Source organism: Bufo bufo, chromosome 1 (genome assembly GCF_905171765.1).
Source record: "Bufo bufo chromosome 1, aBufBuf1.1, whole genome shotgun sequence".
Taxonomy (NCBI): Eukaryota; Metazoa; Chordata; class Amphibia; order Anura; family Bufonidae; genus Bufo; species Bufo bufo.
Genome location: NC_053389.1, coordinates 213,625,238 through 213,642,586, shown reverse-complemented (window position 1 = coordinate 213,642,586; position 17,349 = coordinate 213,625,238).

Below are 17,349 nucleotides of genomic sequence, written 5' to 3'. Positions count from 1 at the left end.
AGGGTGTTTTTTAAAACCCAGAAAATTAGAGCTGTATTTCCAGCTTAATTTGCACACTGACTAATGCGGCAGAGGCCCAAGATGGAGGGTAATGCCAAAAATGGGTGTTTTTTAAAACTCAGAAAATTATTGAAGTATTTTAAGCTTGTTTTTAACAATCACAGATGCAGCAAAGGCTGCAATATTAAGTACTTTGCCCAAAATGGGTGTTTTTTTTACTAACAGAATATGACAGCAGTATATAACCTTTGAATTTGACACTGACAAATGCAGCAAGAGCTGTAAAATTGAGTATTTTGCCTAAAAAGGGTGCTTTTTAAAACCCAGAAAATTATAGCTGTATATCTAGCTTAAATTGGACACTGACTAATGTGGCAGAGGCCCCAGATGGAGGGTATTGCAAAAAAAGGTTGTTTTCTAAAACCCAGAAAGTTATTGAAGTATTTCAAGCTTGTTTTAACAATAACAGATGCAGCAAAGGCTGCAATATTAAGTACTTTGCCCAAAAATTTACGGTAGTTTTTTTAATAACAGAATATGATAGCCGTATATAACACTTGAATTTCACACGTACAGATGCAGACAAGGTTGCAAATTAAGTATTTTGCCCAAAATGGGTGTTTTTTTAATACCAGAATAGCACAGCAGTATCTAAAGCGTTTATCTCACACTGACAGATGAAGACAAGGCCGCAAATTAAGTATTTTGCCCAAAAAGGGTGTTTTTTAAAACCCAGAAAATGAAAGATGTATTTCAAGCTTAAATTGCACACTGACTAATGCGGCAGAGGCCCCAGATGGAGGGTATTTCCAAAAATGGGTGTTTTTTTAAACCCAGAACATTATTGAAGTATTTCAAACTTGTTTTTAACAATTACAGATGCAGCAACGGCTGCAATATTAAGTACTTTGCCCAAAATGGGAGTTTTTTTACTAACAGAATATGACAGCAGTATATAACGCTTAAATTTCACACGTACAGATGCAGCAAGGGCTGTAAAATTGAGTATTTTGACCAAAAAGGGTGTTTTTTAAAACCCAGAAAATTATAGCTGTATTTATTTTTTATTTAAATTTATTTATTGTTTTCTCAGAGGGAAGACAATGACATATACAAATATAAAGGAAAAAGGAAACACAAAATGTACATATCACATCTACAAAATGTTACCGTCGCGACAGCATATATAATACTGAAACATTAAAATATCGCTTAGCCTGATAGGCCAGTAAGAATGTGAAAAAACTAGAATAAATACTAGTCTCCCTCCTTCCATCTTGAGACCCCCCCGCCACCCCCCCCCCCCTGGCCCCGCCGCGGTTGACGCAAGGGCGGTGGGCGACTCCCACCGTCATTCTAGATTCTTTCATCCTTTCATATGCAAACCTACAATTCATACCGATTCCGCCATAAGTACGTGGGTAATTCCGCCCGGGCCTCCCTTATCAGCTCCACTCCAGCCAAGTTCCCTCCCATAATGTCTGATGTTTTTCCCCTTTACATTTAATGCGCTCAAATTCCTTTACTCTATGCATGTATCTTTCCCATTCTACCAGGGTTGGGGCCTTATCCATCACCCAATTCCTAAGAATTAATTCCTTAGCCAATAAAAGCCCCTTCAGTCATCGAAGCTGTTCGCCTTTTGATAGTTTATATTTAACTATGGCTAATTCCATCGTGGGGGCAGGTTTATTATTAGTTCTTGACCCTATACCCTGAAATATACTTTGTCAGAAATTATTAATAACCGGACAACTCCATAACATATGAACATATCCGGCCTCCGGGCAAAGGCATTTCAGACAACAAAATTATTTTTCTTTATTCTTGTACATTTTAGAGGAGTCCCGGAGTATAATATAACCGATGTACGATTTTAAACTGTATCAGCCGATGTTGACTAGTGAGGGAGACCTTTTTAGTGTTTTGGTATACTTCACGCCACTGAAGTGTATTACATAACCCTAAATCTGCTTCCCATTTTCCAACACTTTTAAATTTAATAACCGTGCCTAAATCCTTTTGTAATCTAGCATAGATTTGTGAAACCTTAATTTTTTTCCCATATGACGTATAACAGAAAACTAAAAGTGACTGCGTGACGGGTATTTGAAGAATTTTATTCCGCGTATGTGCGAGTGCATGCTTAAGTTGTGCATATCTATAATAGTTTAGAACCGTAATTGGTGTCTCGTGAAATATTTCCGCTATGGGTTTTAATTTACCAGCGGTGTAAATATGTGACAGCGTCGTGATCCCTCTCCGACTCCAATAATTATTGTCATTTAGGGCCAGAAATTCTTTTAATATAGCTGTATTTCTAGCTTAAATTGCACACTGAATAATGTGGCAGAAGCCCCAGATGGAGTGTATTGCCAAAAATGGGTGTTTTTGTAAACCCAAATTATTATTGCAGTATTTCAAGCTTGGATTTGAATGTCACAAAAGCACATATGCTGTGCTGGTGCACTGAGCTTGCATAAAATGGCCGCTACCATCCACCTAACTAACAGACGGATAAAAGTTATTTTTCTGTGTCGCTGGGCTCAGGGCAGGGTAAAAAGATTGTGCACTGCACACACAAAACTAAATCTAGGTAGATCGCTGAGTTAACAAGCACTTCTGATTAAAGATTTTTTCCTATTCTCTCCCTCACAGCAGCAGCATCCTCTATCCTACACTAGTAACAGCAGAGTGACGTGCAGCGCTACATGACTCCCGCTTATATAGAGGGTGGGTCACATGCTGCACTGGCCAATCACAGCCATGCTATTAGTAGGCATGGCTGTGATGGCTTCTAAGGGCACAGGGTTAAACGCTTGTCGATTGGCTGCTCTGCATCCTTTCAAAAAGCGCCATAAAATCGCCGAACACTGAACCCGAACGTTTACTGAAATGTTCGGGTTCGGGTCCGGGGTCCAAAAAATCCTAAAGTTCGGTACGAACCCGAACTTTACAGTTCTGGTTCGCTTAACCCTACTTGTCAGTAAAACCAAAAAAAGGAAGAGACCACTGTGGTACTCAGCAGAAGTCATAAGTGGTACTCAGGTGTCATAAGACTATGAAAACCAATCCATTGTATTATAGTACCTTTTAAAAATACATGACCTAAATTCTATATTTATAAAGATAGTGCTGAATAGTGTGATGATGATGATGATGATGATGATGATGAAGTTGTACCCGCTGCTGCTTCCTTTGCTGAGGTGTCAGATACAAGTGAAGTGGTTGATGATGACGATGTGTCCGTGGATGCCACGTGGGTGCCTGCTCGAAGAGAAGAAGAAGAGGGGGAAAGTTCAGAAGGAGACAGAGAGAAGGAGGAGACGAGTTGGAAGCAGGGGGAGGTCGTCGCAAGGAGCTAGTGGCACAGTCAGACAGCCTGTATCGGCTCCCGGGGTCAGCCAGACAGCACGCCAATCAACGCATGCTGTTGCCACCACCTGAATGCCGTCATTGCAAAGCTCAGCAGTGTGGCATTTTTTTTGTGTGTCTGCCTCTGATAACAGCAATTCCATTTGCAACCTGTGCCAAAAGAAACTGAGTCGTGGGAAGTCCAACACCCACCTCGGTACAACTGCTTTGCGAAGGCACATAATCTCACATCACAAACGCCAATGGGATCAACACATGAGTACAAGCAGCACACAAACTCAAAGCCACCATCCTCCTCCTGGTCCAGCATCTTCAGCCACGTCAACCACTGCTGTCCTCCTTGCCCCCTCTCAACCACACGCCACTCCGCCTCTCACCTTCAGCAGTTCCATCTCCTCTGCCCACAGTCAGGTGTCTGTCAAGGAAATGTTTGAGCGTAAGAAGCCAATGGCACAGAGTCACCCCCTTGCCCGGCGTCTGACAGCTGGCTTGACGGAACTCTTAGCCCGCCAGCTTTCACCATACCAGCTGGTGGAGTCTGAGTCCTTCAAAAAATTTGTCGCTATTGGGACACCACAGTGGAAGGTACCCGGACTAATTTTCTTTTTCAAAAAAGGCAATCCCAAACCTCTTCTCTGTTATTGAAAAGGAAGTCATGGCATCTCTGGCATACAGTGTTGGGGCAAGGGTCCATCTGACCACTGATACCTGGTCTGCAATGCACGGTCAGGGCAGGTACAGTACAGACCAAAAGTTTGGACATACCTTCTCATTCAAAGAGTTTTCTTTATTTTCATGACTATGAAGGCATCAAAACTATGAATTAACACATGTGGAATTATATACATAACAAACAAGTGTGAAACAACTGAAAATATGTCATATTCTAGGTTCTTCAAAGTGGCCACCTTTTGCTTGGATTACTGCTTTGCACACTCTTGGCGTTCTCTTGATGAGCTTCAAGAAGTAGTCCCCTGAAATGGTCTTCCAACAGTCTTGAAGGATTTTTCAGAGATGCTTAGCACTTGTTGGCCCTTTTGCCTTCACTCTGCGGTCCAGCTCACCCCAAACTATCTCGATTGGGTTCAGGTCCGGTGACTGTGGAGGCCAGGTCATCTGGCGCAGCACCCCATCACTCTCCTTCATGGTCAAATAGCCCTTACTTTCAAAGTTTTCCCAATTTTTCAGCTGACTGACCTTCATTTCTTAAAGTAATGATGGCCACTCGTTTTTCTTTACTTAGCTGCTTTTTTCTTGCCATAATACAAATTCTAACAGTCTATTCAGTAGGACTATCAGCTGTGTATCCACCTGACTTCTCCTCAACGCCACTGATGGTCCCAACCCCATTTATAAGGCAAGAAATCCCACTTATTAAACCTGACAGGGCACACCTGTGAAGTGAAAACCCTTTCAGGGGACTACTTCTTGAAGCTCATCAAGAGAACGCCAAGAGTGTGCAAAGCAGTAATCAAAGCAAAAGGTGGCTACTTTGAAGAACCTAGAATATGACATATTTTCAGATGTTTCACACTTGTTTGTTATGTATATAATTCCATATGTGTTAATTCATAGTTTTGATGCCTTTAGTGTGAATCTACAATTTTCATAGTCATAAAAATAAAGAAAACTCTTTGAATGAGAAGGTGTGTCCAAACTTTTGGTCTGTACTGTATATATACGTACACTGCGCATTGGGTCAACCTGCTGATGGCTGACAAGCATGGAATGCGTGGCTCTGCAGCGGAGTTGGTGACACCGCCACGACTTGCAGGCAGGCCTACTGCCACCTCCTCTACTCCTCCTACTCCATCCTCTTCGATAACCTCCTCGGCTGAGACCTCTTCTGCTGCGGCGTCTGACTGCACATCAACTGAATCCCCCCAGCTCCTCAGGGGCTATTCCACATTCCAGATATAACAGTGTCACGCTGTCTTGGGGTTGACTTGCCTGAAAGCAGAGAGCCACACCGGACCAGCACTCCTGTCCGCCCTGAACGCACAGGTGGATCAGTGGCTGACCCTGCACCAACTGGAGATCGGCAAAGTGGTGTGTGACAATGGAAGCAATTTGTTGGCGGCATAGAATTTGGGCAAGTTGTCACATGTGCCGTGCATGGCACATGTGTTGAATCTCATCGTACAGCGCTTTGTGTCTAAGTACCCAGGCTTACAGGACTTCCTCAAGCAGGCCAGTAAGGTGTGTGGCCATTTCAGGCGTTCCTACACGGCCATGGCGCACTTTTCCGATATTCAGCGGCGAAACAACATGCCAGTGAGGCGCTTGATTTGCGACAGCCCGACACATTGGAATTCAACACTCCTAATGTTCGACCGCCTGCTCCAACAAGAAAAAGCCGTCAACGAGTATTTGTTTGACTGGGGTGCTAGGACAGCCTCTGCGGAGCTGGGAATCTTTTTGCCATGTTACTGGATGCTCATGCGCAATGCCTGTAGGCTCATGCGTCCTTTTAAAGAAGTGATAAACCTAGTCAGTTGCATCGAAGGCACCATCAGTGACCTCATCCCATTTGTTTTCTTCCTGGAGCGTGCCCTGCGAAGAGTGCTGGATCAGGCTCTAGATGAGCGTGAAGAGGAAGAGTTGTGGTCACCATCACCACCAGAAACAGCCTTGTCATCATCGCTTGCCGGACCTGCGGCAACGCTGGAAGAGGAGTATGAGGAAGAGGAGTCAGAGGAGGAATGTGGCTTTGAGGAGGAGGAAGACCAACCACAGCAGGCATCCCAGGGAACTCGTTGTTGTCACCTATCTGGGACCCGTGGTGTTGTACGTGGCTGGGGGGAAGAACAGACCGTCAATGACATCAGTGAGGACGAGGAACGGGAAATTAGTAGCTCGGCATCCAACCTTGTGCAAATGGGGTCTTTCATGCTGTCATATCTGTTAAAGGGGCCCTCGTATAAAAAGGATGAAGGAGAATGACCTGTACTGGGTGGCCACACTACTAGACCCCCGGTATAAGCAGAAAGTGGTGGAAATGTTACCAAATTACTGAAAGTCGGAAAGGATGCAGCAGTTCAAAACCAAACTAAAAAATATGCTTTACACAGCTTATAAGGGGGATGTCACAGCACAATGGGAATGTAACTGGGGAAGAGGTGAAAGTAATCTTTCTCCTACCACGACCACGGCGGCAAGGACAGGACGCTTTACAGATGTGTTGTTGATGGAGGACATGCAGAGCTTTTTCAGTCCTACACATCGCCACAGCCCTTCGGGATCCAGCCTTAGAGAACGACTCGACTGCAGACTACCTCGCCTTAACTGACGATATCGACACTCTGAGGAGCGATGAACCCCTTGACTACTGGGTGTGCAGGCTTGACCTGTGGCCTGAGCTATCCCAGTTTGCGATAGAACTTCTGGCCTGCCCCGCTTCAAGTGTCCTGTCAGAAAGGACCTTCAGTGCAGCAGGAGGCATTGTCACTGACAAGATAAGTCGCTTCAGTCAAAAAAGTGTTGATTACCTCATCTTCATTAACCACCTCAGCCCCTATACAGGGAGTGCAGAATTATTAGGCAAGTTGTATTTTTGAGGATTAATTTTATTATTGAACAACAACCATGTTCTCAATGAACCCAAAAAACTCATTAATATCAAAGCTGAATATTTTTGGAAGTAGTTTTTAGTTTGTTTTTAGTTTTAGCTATTTTAGGGGGATATCTGTGTGTGCAGGTGACTATAACTGTGCATAATTATTAGGCAACTTAACAAAAAACAAATATATACCCATTTCAATTATTTATTTTTACCAGTGAAACCAATATAACATCTCAACATTCACAAATATACATTTCTGACATTCAAAAACAAAACAAAAACAAATCAGTGACCAATATAGCCACCTTTCTTTGCAAGGACACTCAAAAGCCTGCCATCCATGGATTCTGTCAGTGTTTTGATCTGTTCACCATCAACATTGCGTGCAGCAGCAACCACAGCCTCCCAGACACTGTTCAGAGAGGTGTACTGTTTTCCCTCCTTGTAAATCTCACATTTGATGATGGACCACAGGTTCTCAATGGGGTTCAGATCAGGTGAACAAGGAGGCCATGTCATTTGATTTTCTTCTTTTATACCCTTTCTTGCCAGCCACGCTGTGGAGTACTTGGACGCGTGTGATGGAGCATTGTCCTGCATGAAAATCATGTTTTTCTTGAAGGATGCAGACTTCTTCCTGTACCACTGCTTGAAGAAGGTGTCTTCCAGAAACTGCCAGTAGGACTGGGAGTTGAGCTTGACTCCATCCTCAACCCGAAAAGGCCCCACAAGCTCATCTTTGATGATACCAGCCCAAACCAGTACTCCACCTCCACCTTGCTGGCGTCTGAGTCCGACTGGAGCTCTCTGCCCTTTACCAATCCAGCCACGGGCCCATCCATCTGGCCCATCAAGACTCACTCTCATTTCATCAGTCCATAAAACCTTAGAAAAATCAGTCTTGAAACATTTCTTGGCCCAGTCTTGACGTTTCAGCTTGTGTGTCTTGTTCAGTGGTGGTCGTCTTTCAGCCTTTCTTACCTTGGCCATGTCTCTGAGTATTGCACACCTTGTGCTTTTGGGCACTCCAGTGATGTTGTAGCTCTGAAATATGGCCAAACTGGTGGCAAGTGGCATCTTGGCAGCTGCACGCTTGACTTTTCTCAGTTCATGGGCAGTTATTTTGCGCCTTGGTTTTTCCACACGCTTCTTGCGACCCTGTTGACTATTTTGAATGAAACGCTTGATTGTTCGATGATCACGCTTCAGAAGCTTTGCAATTTTAAGAGTGCTGCATCCCTCTGCAAGATATCTCACTATTTTTGACTTTTCTGAGCCTGTCAAGTCCTTCTTTTGACCCATTTTGCCAAAGGAAAGGAAGTTGCCTAATAATTATGCACACCTAATATAGGGTGTTGATGTCATTAGACCACACCCCTTCTCATTACAGAGATGCACATCACCAAATATGCTTAATTGGTAGTATGCTTAATTGGTGGTATGTCATTGCTGCTACTTTTTTTGTTATTAATCAAAATTTAACGATTTTTTTGCAAAAAAATGACATTTTTCACTTTCAGTTGTAAAATTTTGCAAAAAAAACGACATCCATATATAAACTTTTCGCAAAATTTATTGTTCTACATGTCTTTGATAAAAAAAAAATGTTTGGGTAAAAAAAAAAAATGGTTTGGGTAAAAGTTATAGCGTTTACAAACTATGGTACAAAAATGTGAATTTCCGCTTTCTGAAGCAGCTCTGACTTTCTGAGCACCTGTCATGTTTCCTGAGGTTCTACAATGCCCAGACAGTACAAACACCCCACAAATTACCCCATTTCGAAAAGTAGACACCCTAAGGTATTCGCTTATGGGCATAGTGAGTTCATAGAACTTTTTATTTTTTGTCACAAGTTAGTGGAAAATGATGATTTATTTTTTATTCTTACAAAGTCTCATATTCCACTAACTTGTGACAAAAAATAAAAACTTCTATGAACTCACTATGCCCATCAGCGAATACCTTGGGGTGTCTTCTTTCCAAAATGGGGTCACTTGTGGGGTAGTTATACTGCCCTGGCATTCTAGGGGCCCAAATGTGTGGTAAGAAGTTTGAAATCAAAATGTGTAAAAAATGACCGGTGAAATCCGAAAGGTGCTCTTTGGAATGTGGGCCCCTTTGCCCACCTAGGCTGCAAAAAAGTGCCACACATGTGGTATCGCCGTACTCAGGAGAAGTTGGGGAATGTGTTTTGGGGTGTCATTTTACATATACCCATGCTGGGTGAGATAAATATCTTGGTCAAATGCCAACTTTGTATAAAAAAATGGGAAAAGTTGTCTTTTGCCAAGATATTTCTCTCACCCAGCATGGGTATATGTAAAATGACACCCCAAAACACGTTGCTCAACTTCTGCTGAGTACGGAGATACCACATGTGTGACACTTTTTTGCAGCCTAGGTGGGCAAAGGGGCCCACATTCCAAAGAGCACCTTTCGGATTTCACCGGTCATTTTTCACACATTTCGATTTCAAACTTCTTACCACATATTTGGGCCCCTAGAATGCCAGGGCAGTATAACTACCCTTCAAGTGACCCCATTTTGGAAAGAAGACACCCCAAGGTATTCCGTGAGGGGCATGGCGAGTTCCTAGAATTTTATATTTTTTGTCACAAGTTAGCGAAAAATGATGATTTTTATTTTTTTTCTTACAAAGTCTCATATTCCTCTAACTTGTGACAAAAAAAAAAAACTTCCATGAACTCACTATGCCCATCAGCGAATACCTTGGGGTGTCTTCTTTCCAAAATGGGGTCACTTGTGGGGTAGTTATACTGCCCTGGCATTCTAGGGGCCCAAATGTGTGGTAAGAAGTTTGAAATCAAAATGTGTAAAAAATGACTGGTGAAATCCGAAAGGTGCTCTTTGGAATGTGGGCCCCTTTGCCCACCTAGGCTGCAAAAAAGTGTCACACATGTGGTATCTCCGTACTCAGCAGAAGTTGGGCAATGTGTTTTGGGGTGTCATTTTACATATACCCATGCTGGGTGAGAGAAATATCTTGGCAAAAGACAACTTTTCCCATTTTTTTATACAAAGTTGGCATTTGACCAAGATATTTATCTCACCCAGCATGGGTATATGTAAAATGACACCCCAAAACACATTGCCCAACTTCTGCTGAGTATGGAGATACCACATGTGTGACACTTTTTTGCAGCCTAGATGCGCAAAGGTGCCCAAATTCCTTTTAGGAGAGTATTTTTAGACATTTGGATCCCAGACTTCTTCTCACGCTTTAGGGCCCCTAAAAAGCCAGGGCAGTATAAATACCCCACATGTGACCCCATTTTGGAACGAAGACACCCCAAGGTATTCAATGAGGGGCCTGGAGAGTTCATAGAATTTTTTTTTTTGGCATAAGTTAGCGGAAATTATTATAATTTTTTTTTTTCTCGCAAAGTCTCACTTTCCGCTAACTTGGGACAAAAATTTAAATCTTTCATGGACTCAATATGCCCCTCAGCGAATACCTTGGGGTGTCTTCTTTCCAAAAGGTGGTCAGTTGTGGGGTGTTTGTACTGCCCTGGCATTTGAGGGTCTCCGCAATCATTACATGTATGGCCAGCATTAGGAGTTTCTGCTATTCTCCTTATATTGAGCATACATGTAATGAGATTTTTTTTTTCCGTTCAGCCTCTGGGCTGAAAGAAAAAAATGAACGGCACAGATTTCTTCATTCGCATCGATCAATGTGGATGAAAAAATCTCTGCCAAAAAAAAAAAGGAGGGGAAAGGCGTCCGCAAAACATCCATACCCACTTAGCTCGTATGCCCTGGCAAACCAGATTTCTCCATTCAAATCAATCGATGTGGATGAATAAATCATTGCCGGGATTTTTTTATTTATTTTTTTATATACAAAGTGTTTGCCAAAGCATAGGAACACCGCCACCTCCTCAGCTCATATGCCTCGGCAAACGTATCTTTTACTGCAGAGGAGAAATCTCGTCTTGCAGCGCCGCATACACCGACTTGCGTGTAATCTGACAGCAGCGCAATGCTTCTGTCAGAATGCACATCAGTGCTGCAGCTAGTCGATCGGTTGGTCCACCTGGAAGGTATAAAAAAAAAAGAAAAAACCAGGCCGCAACACAATAATTTTATTAACTTTGGAAGAGAACATATAAACTTTAACTTTTTGAACTGAACATTAACCTTTTTGCTTACTAGTGTTTTTTTTTTTTTTTTTTTACCTTTATAGAACAAACCTCTCCTTCCCCATGGGTCAATGTGCAAAGCGCAAATCGCCCAAAGATGTGGCGAAGTGCGTTATGCACTTTGTCCCATGTGAAAGGAGACGTTTGCAGCAGCTGTGAGTGAATGGGCCCTAATAGCCCTGTGTGCCTGTCCTGGTGAGATGTGATCCCTATGCTAGGTGGACCTGTGTGTGTTACTTCCGGAAACACTCTCCTAAGCATAGGGCAGGGTGGTCAGGACAGTCAGGACAGAAATAGCGGGTGTCACGCCTTATTCCACTCCTTCTACAGACACCACATCTTTTTCGGGATGACGGTTGGGTTGAGGTACCAGCAACGACATTGGGGAAATGTCGCTCGTGTAGACGGCTAACTACACTGGTGGATGGGGCCACGGAACCTTCTGGATACAGGAGGTTCCCCTAGATCTCTTCCTGGAATTTGAGGAAGGATCGTGTTCTCCCAGCCTTACTGTAGAGAACAAAACTATTATACAGAGCCAATTGAATCAAATATACAGACACCTTCTTATACCAGCGTCTGGTTCTGCGGGAAACTAAATACGGAGACAACATCTGGTCATTGAAGTCCACCCCTCCCATGAGCAAATTATAGTCGTGGACTGAGAGGGGCTTTTCAATGACACGGGTTGCTCGCTCAATTTGGATTGTCGTGTCCGCGTGAATGGAGGAGAGCATGTAAACGTCACGCTTGTCTCTCCATTTCACCGCGAGCAGTTCTTCGTTACACAAGGCAGCCCTCTCCCCCCTTGCAAGACGGGTGGTAACGAGCCATTGGGGGAAGCGCCGGCGACTAGGTCGCACGGTGCCACAGGCGCAAATCCGTTCTAGAAACAAATGCCTAAAGAGGGCCACACTTGTGTAGAAATTGTCCACATAAAGATGGTACCCCTTGCCGAATAAGGGTGACACCAAGTCCCAGACTGTCTTCCCACTGCTCCCCAGGTAGTCAGGGCAACCGACCGGCTCCAGGGTCTAATCTTTTCCCTCATAGACACAAAATTTGTGGGTATAGCCTGTGGCCCTTTCACAGAGCTTATACAATTTGACCCCATACCGGGCACGCTTGCTTGGGATGTATTGTTTGAAGCCAAGGCGCCCGGTAAAATGTATTAGGGACTCGTCTCTGCAGATGTTTTGCTCTGGGGTATACAAATCTGCAAATTTCTGGTTGAAATGGTCTATGAGGGGCCAAATTTTGTGGAGCCGGTCAAAAGCTGGGTGGCCTCTGGGACGGGAGGTGGTGTTGTCGCTAAAATGCAGGAAACGCAGGATGGTCTCAAATCGTGTCCTGGACATAGCAGCAGAGAACATGGGCATGTGATGAATTGGGTTCGTGGACCAATATGACCGCAATTCATGCTTTTTAGTTAGACCCATGTTGAGGAGAAGGCCCAGAAAAATTTCAATTTCGGAAACTTGGACTGGTTTCCACCGGAAAGGCTGGGCATAAAAGCTTCCCGGGTTGGCGGTTATAAATTGTGTGGCATACCGATTTGTTTCTGCCACAACTAAGTCTAAGAGCTCCGCAGTTAAGAACAGCTCAAAAAATCCCAGGGCCGAACCGATCTGAGCCGTCTCAACCCGAACTCCAGACTGGGCGGTGAAAGGGGGAACTAATGGTGCGGCTGAAGTTGGTGACTGCCAATCATGGTTTGCCAGCACCTCAGGGATTCTAGGGGCTCTACGGGCCTGTCTGTGCGGTGGCTGCGACGGGGTAACTACTGCACGTGCCACCGTACCAGCTTCAACTGCCCTTCTGGTGCTCGCTACTTCACCATGTTGTACGGCAGTGCTGGTACTAGGTCCAGGAAGGGCTGCGCTGCTGGTGTATGCCTCACCACGTGATCCGGCAGCGCCAGCCCCACTCTGCGGCTCTTGAAGCGGATCCTGCGCAACCTGTGGTCTAGCGACACGGGGCCGGGTACGCCTGGTGCTATCAGTGACCTCAGCCTCCTCGTCCGAACTTTGGGTCAGAGAGCCACTGCTTTCTACAGGTTCATATTCTGACCCGCTAGATTCGTCAGATGAGGGTTCCCACTCCTCATCCGACTGGGTCAGAATCCTGTAGGCCTCTTCAGAAGAATACCCCCTGTTTGACATTTGGACTACTAAATTTAGGGGTATTCCCTGAGACTACCCAAGAAAAAAAGCAAGCCTGTCTTACAAAGGGGAGGCTAGCGAAGTACCGGAGGCCGCTGCGGTTGATAAAAAATATCAAAACAGATTTTTTTATCGCCGCAGTGCGTGTAAAGTGAATGTGCAGTGATAAAAAAATATATATTTTTTGTCACTGCGGCGGGGCGGGCGTGGGTGAATGCACGTGTGGGCGACCGATCAGGCCTGATCGGGCAAACACTGCGTTTTGGGTGGAGGGCGAGCTAAGGTGACAATAATACAATTATAGATCTGACCGTGATCAGTTTTGATCACTTACAGATACTATAAAAGTACAAATGCTGATTAGCGATACGCTAAACAGCGAATAAGTGACTACGGTGGGCTGGGCGCTAACTGATCCCTAAACTACCTAACCAAGGGGCCTAAACTATCCCTAAAACCTAACAGTCAATACCAGTAAAAAAAAAAAGTGACAGTTTACACTGATCACTTTTTTCCTTTCACTAGTGATTGACAGGGGCGATCAAAGGGGTGATCAAAGGGTTAATTGGTGTGCAGGGGGGTGATCTGGGGCTAAAGTGTACTGTTTGTGCTACTCACAGTTCAGTCTGCTCCTCTGCTGGATCCAACCGACAAAAAGGACCAGCAGAGGAGCAGATAAGCCATATAACAGATCATATTTACTAATATGATCTGTTATACGGCTTGTGATTCGTTTTTTTGAAAATCGCCAGCCTGCCAGCCAATGATCGTTGCTGGCAGGCTGGTGACGAACTTGTACTTTAACTTTTGCCGGCCCGCGATGCGCATGCGCGGGCCGGCTCTGACCGGAATCTCGCGTCTCGCGAGATGACGCACGGATGCGTCCAGGAGGAATGAATCAACCACCTTCCGGACGCATCCGTGCGTTAGGCGGTCCGGAGGTGGTTAAGATGAATGAGACATGGATCCCGAAGGTACTGACAGTGGGGGATACGTTTGACTAACAAAAGGCCTGATGACATGCCTTGGCCTCAAAATGGTCCCCACGCTGCTGTATTTAATGTCTGCATACCGGATTACTTTCGTGAATTCTCCGCCACCAACTAGGGTTCAAGCCGCAATGTTTTAGTCACCTTTCTGCCTGGAAAACATAAATTTTTCCGGCCACTGCTACAACAGCGGCTGCAACAATACCATTATTTTTCAGGCATGTGTACATGCCTAATTTTTCTGGACTCTGGTGCTGCACTGTGCCTGCAAAAACAAAAAAAAAGGCACTTACAAGTGTCAATTCCCCTTCGTGATCGTTACCTTGTTGTGGTGAAGGGGCTTGCGTATCACAATGAAGCGATTATCACCTCTATGAGTGTGTTGGCAATGTTGCCACACCCCAGATGATAAGGCCATTGCTTCATTATGATCAGACCAAAAGCGATCGGCTGGATAATTTTTCATAGAAAAAACATAAATTTTTTATTTTTTTAAAGTTGTATGGGTTTTTAATACATAAAATAAAAAAATCATAATAAAGTCTCTTAATAGTTTATTAGAAATAATGCAGACAGTTTAAAAAATCCCCATCAATTCCAATACAAAGCAAGTACAGAGCTCAGAACTAAATTATTTCAGGATGTCGTAATGGTTCATTAATTCGACAATGGTTAATCAATTCGACACACGTCCCCGGATAGGGGACGTAACAGGGATTAAACTGATAGGAATAGTACTAGTTAAGACACCACTCATATAGGGTGTCACAGCACATTGCTCCGTGCACGCGCAGTGCCCCAACTTGGGAGTAAGAGGACCGACCAAGCTGCTTTTTCCATCTCACGGTTCCTAAAATCAATTCAGTTTGGTGTATCAGAGTTTGGTCTGTCACTGTGAAGGCAGTCGAAGGTACCCGGCCTTTTTTTTTTTCTTCACAAAAAGCAATCCCTGATATGGGACGTAACAGGGATTAAACTGATAGGAATAGTACTAGTTAAGACACCACTCCTATAGGGTGTCACAGCACATTGCTCTGTGTATGCGCAGTGCCCCAACTTGGGAGTAAGAGGACCGACCAAGCTGCTTTTTCCATCTCCCGGTTCCTAAAATCAATTCAACACAAATCCCCGTATAGGGGACGTAACAGGGATTAAACTGATAAGAATAGTTAACACACCACTCATACCGTTTGGCAGAGTACATTGCACGACACACGCGCAGTGCCCCAAATTGGAAGTAACAAGAAGGACGCACACAGATAAATCACATTTCTGCAAGGAGTTTGTCAACTTTTGACAACTGTTTGCGGTTGTCTAAAATCCATTCAATACACGTCCTGATAGGGCTGATCGGGCAAACACTGCGTTTTGGGTGGAGGGCGAGCTAAGGTGACAATAATACAATTATAGATCTGACCGTGATCAGTTTTGATCACTTACAGATACTATAAAAGTACAAATGCTGATTAGCGATACGCTAAACAGCGAATAAGTGACTACGGTGGGCTGGGCGCTAACTGATCCCTAAACTACCTAACCAAGGGGCCTAAACTATCCCTAAAACCTAACAGTCAATACCAGTAAAAAAAAAAAGTGACAGTTTACACTGATCACTTTTTTCCTTTCACTAGTGATTGACAGGGGCGATCAAAGGGGTGATCAAAGGGTTAATTGGTGTGCAGGGGGGTGATCTGGGGCTAAAGTGTACTGTTTGTGCTACTCACAGTTCAGTCTGCTCCTCTGCTGGATCCAACCGACAAAAAGGACCAGCAGAGGAGCAGATAAGCCATATAACAGATCATATTTACTAATATGATCTGTTATACGGCTTGTGATTCGTTTTTTTGAAAATCGCCAGCCTGCCAGCCAATGATCGTTGCTGGCAGGCTGGTGACGAACTTGTACTTTAACTTTTGCCGGCCCGCGATGCGCATGCGCGGCTGGCTCTGACCGAAATCTCGCGTCTCGCGAGATGACGCACTGATGCGTCCAGGAGGAATGAATCAACCACCTTCCGGACGCATCTGTGCGTTAGGCGGTCCGGAGGTGGTTAAGATGAATGAGACATGGATCCCGAAGGTACTGACAGTGGGGGATACGTTTGACTAACAAAAGGCCTGATGACATGCCTTGGCCTCAAAATGGTCCCCACGCTGCTGTATTTAATGTCTGCATACCGGATTACTTTCGTGAATTCTCCGCCACCAACTAGGGTTCAAGCCGCAATGTTTTAGTCACCTTTCTGCCTGGAAAACATAAATTTTTCCGGCCACTGCTACAACAGCGGCTGCAACAATACGATTATTTTTCAGGCATGTGTACATGCCTAATTTTTCTGTCCTCTGGTGCTGCACTGTGGCTGCAAAAACAAAAAAAAAGGCACATACAAGTGTCAATTCCCCTTCGTGATCGTTACCTTGTTGTGGTGAAGGGGCTTGCGTATCACAATGAAGCGATCATCACCTCTATGAGTGTGTTGGCAATGTTGCCACACCCCAGATGATAAGGCCATTGCTTCATTATGATCAGACCAAAAGCGATCGGCTGGATAATTTTTCATAGAAAAAACATAAATTTTTTATTTTTTTTAAAGTTGTATGGGTTTTTAATACATAAAATAAAAAAATCATAATAAAGTCTCTTAATAGTTTATTAGAAATAATGCAGACAGTTTAAAAAATCCTCATCAATTCCAATGCAAAGCAAGTACAGAGCTCAGAACTAAATTATTTCAGGATGTCGTAATGGTTCATTAATTCGACAATGGTTAATCAATTCGACACACGTCCCCGGATAGGGGACGTAACAGGGATTAAACTGATAGGAATAGTACTAGTTAAGACACCACTCATATAGGGTGTCACAGCACATTGCTCCGTGCACGCGCAGTGCCCCAACTTGGGAGTAAGAGGACCGACCAAGCTGCTTTTTCCATCTCACGGTTCCTAAAATCAATTCAGTTTGGTGTATCAGAGTTTGGTCTGTCACTGTGAAGGCAGTCGAAGGTACCCGGCCTTTTTTTTTTTCTTCACAAAAAGCAATCCCTGATATGGGACGTAACAGGGATTAAACTGATAGGAATAGTACTAGTTAAGACA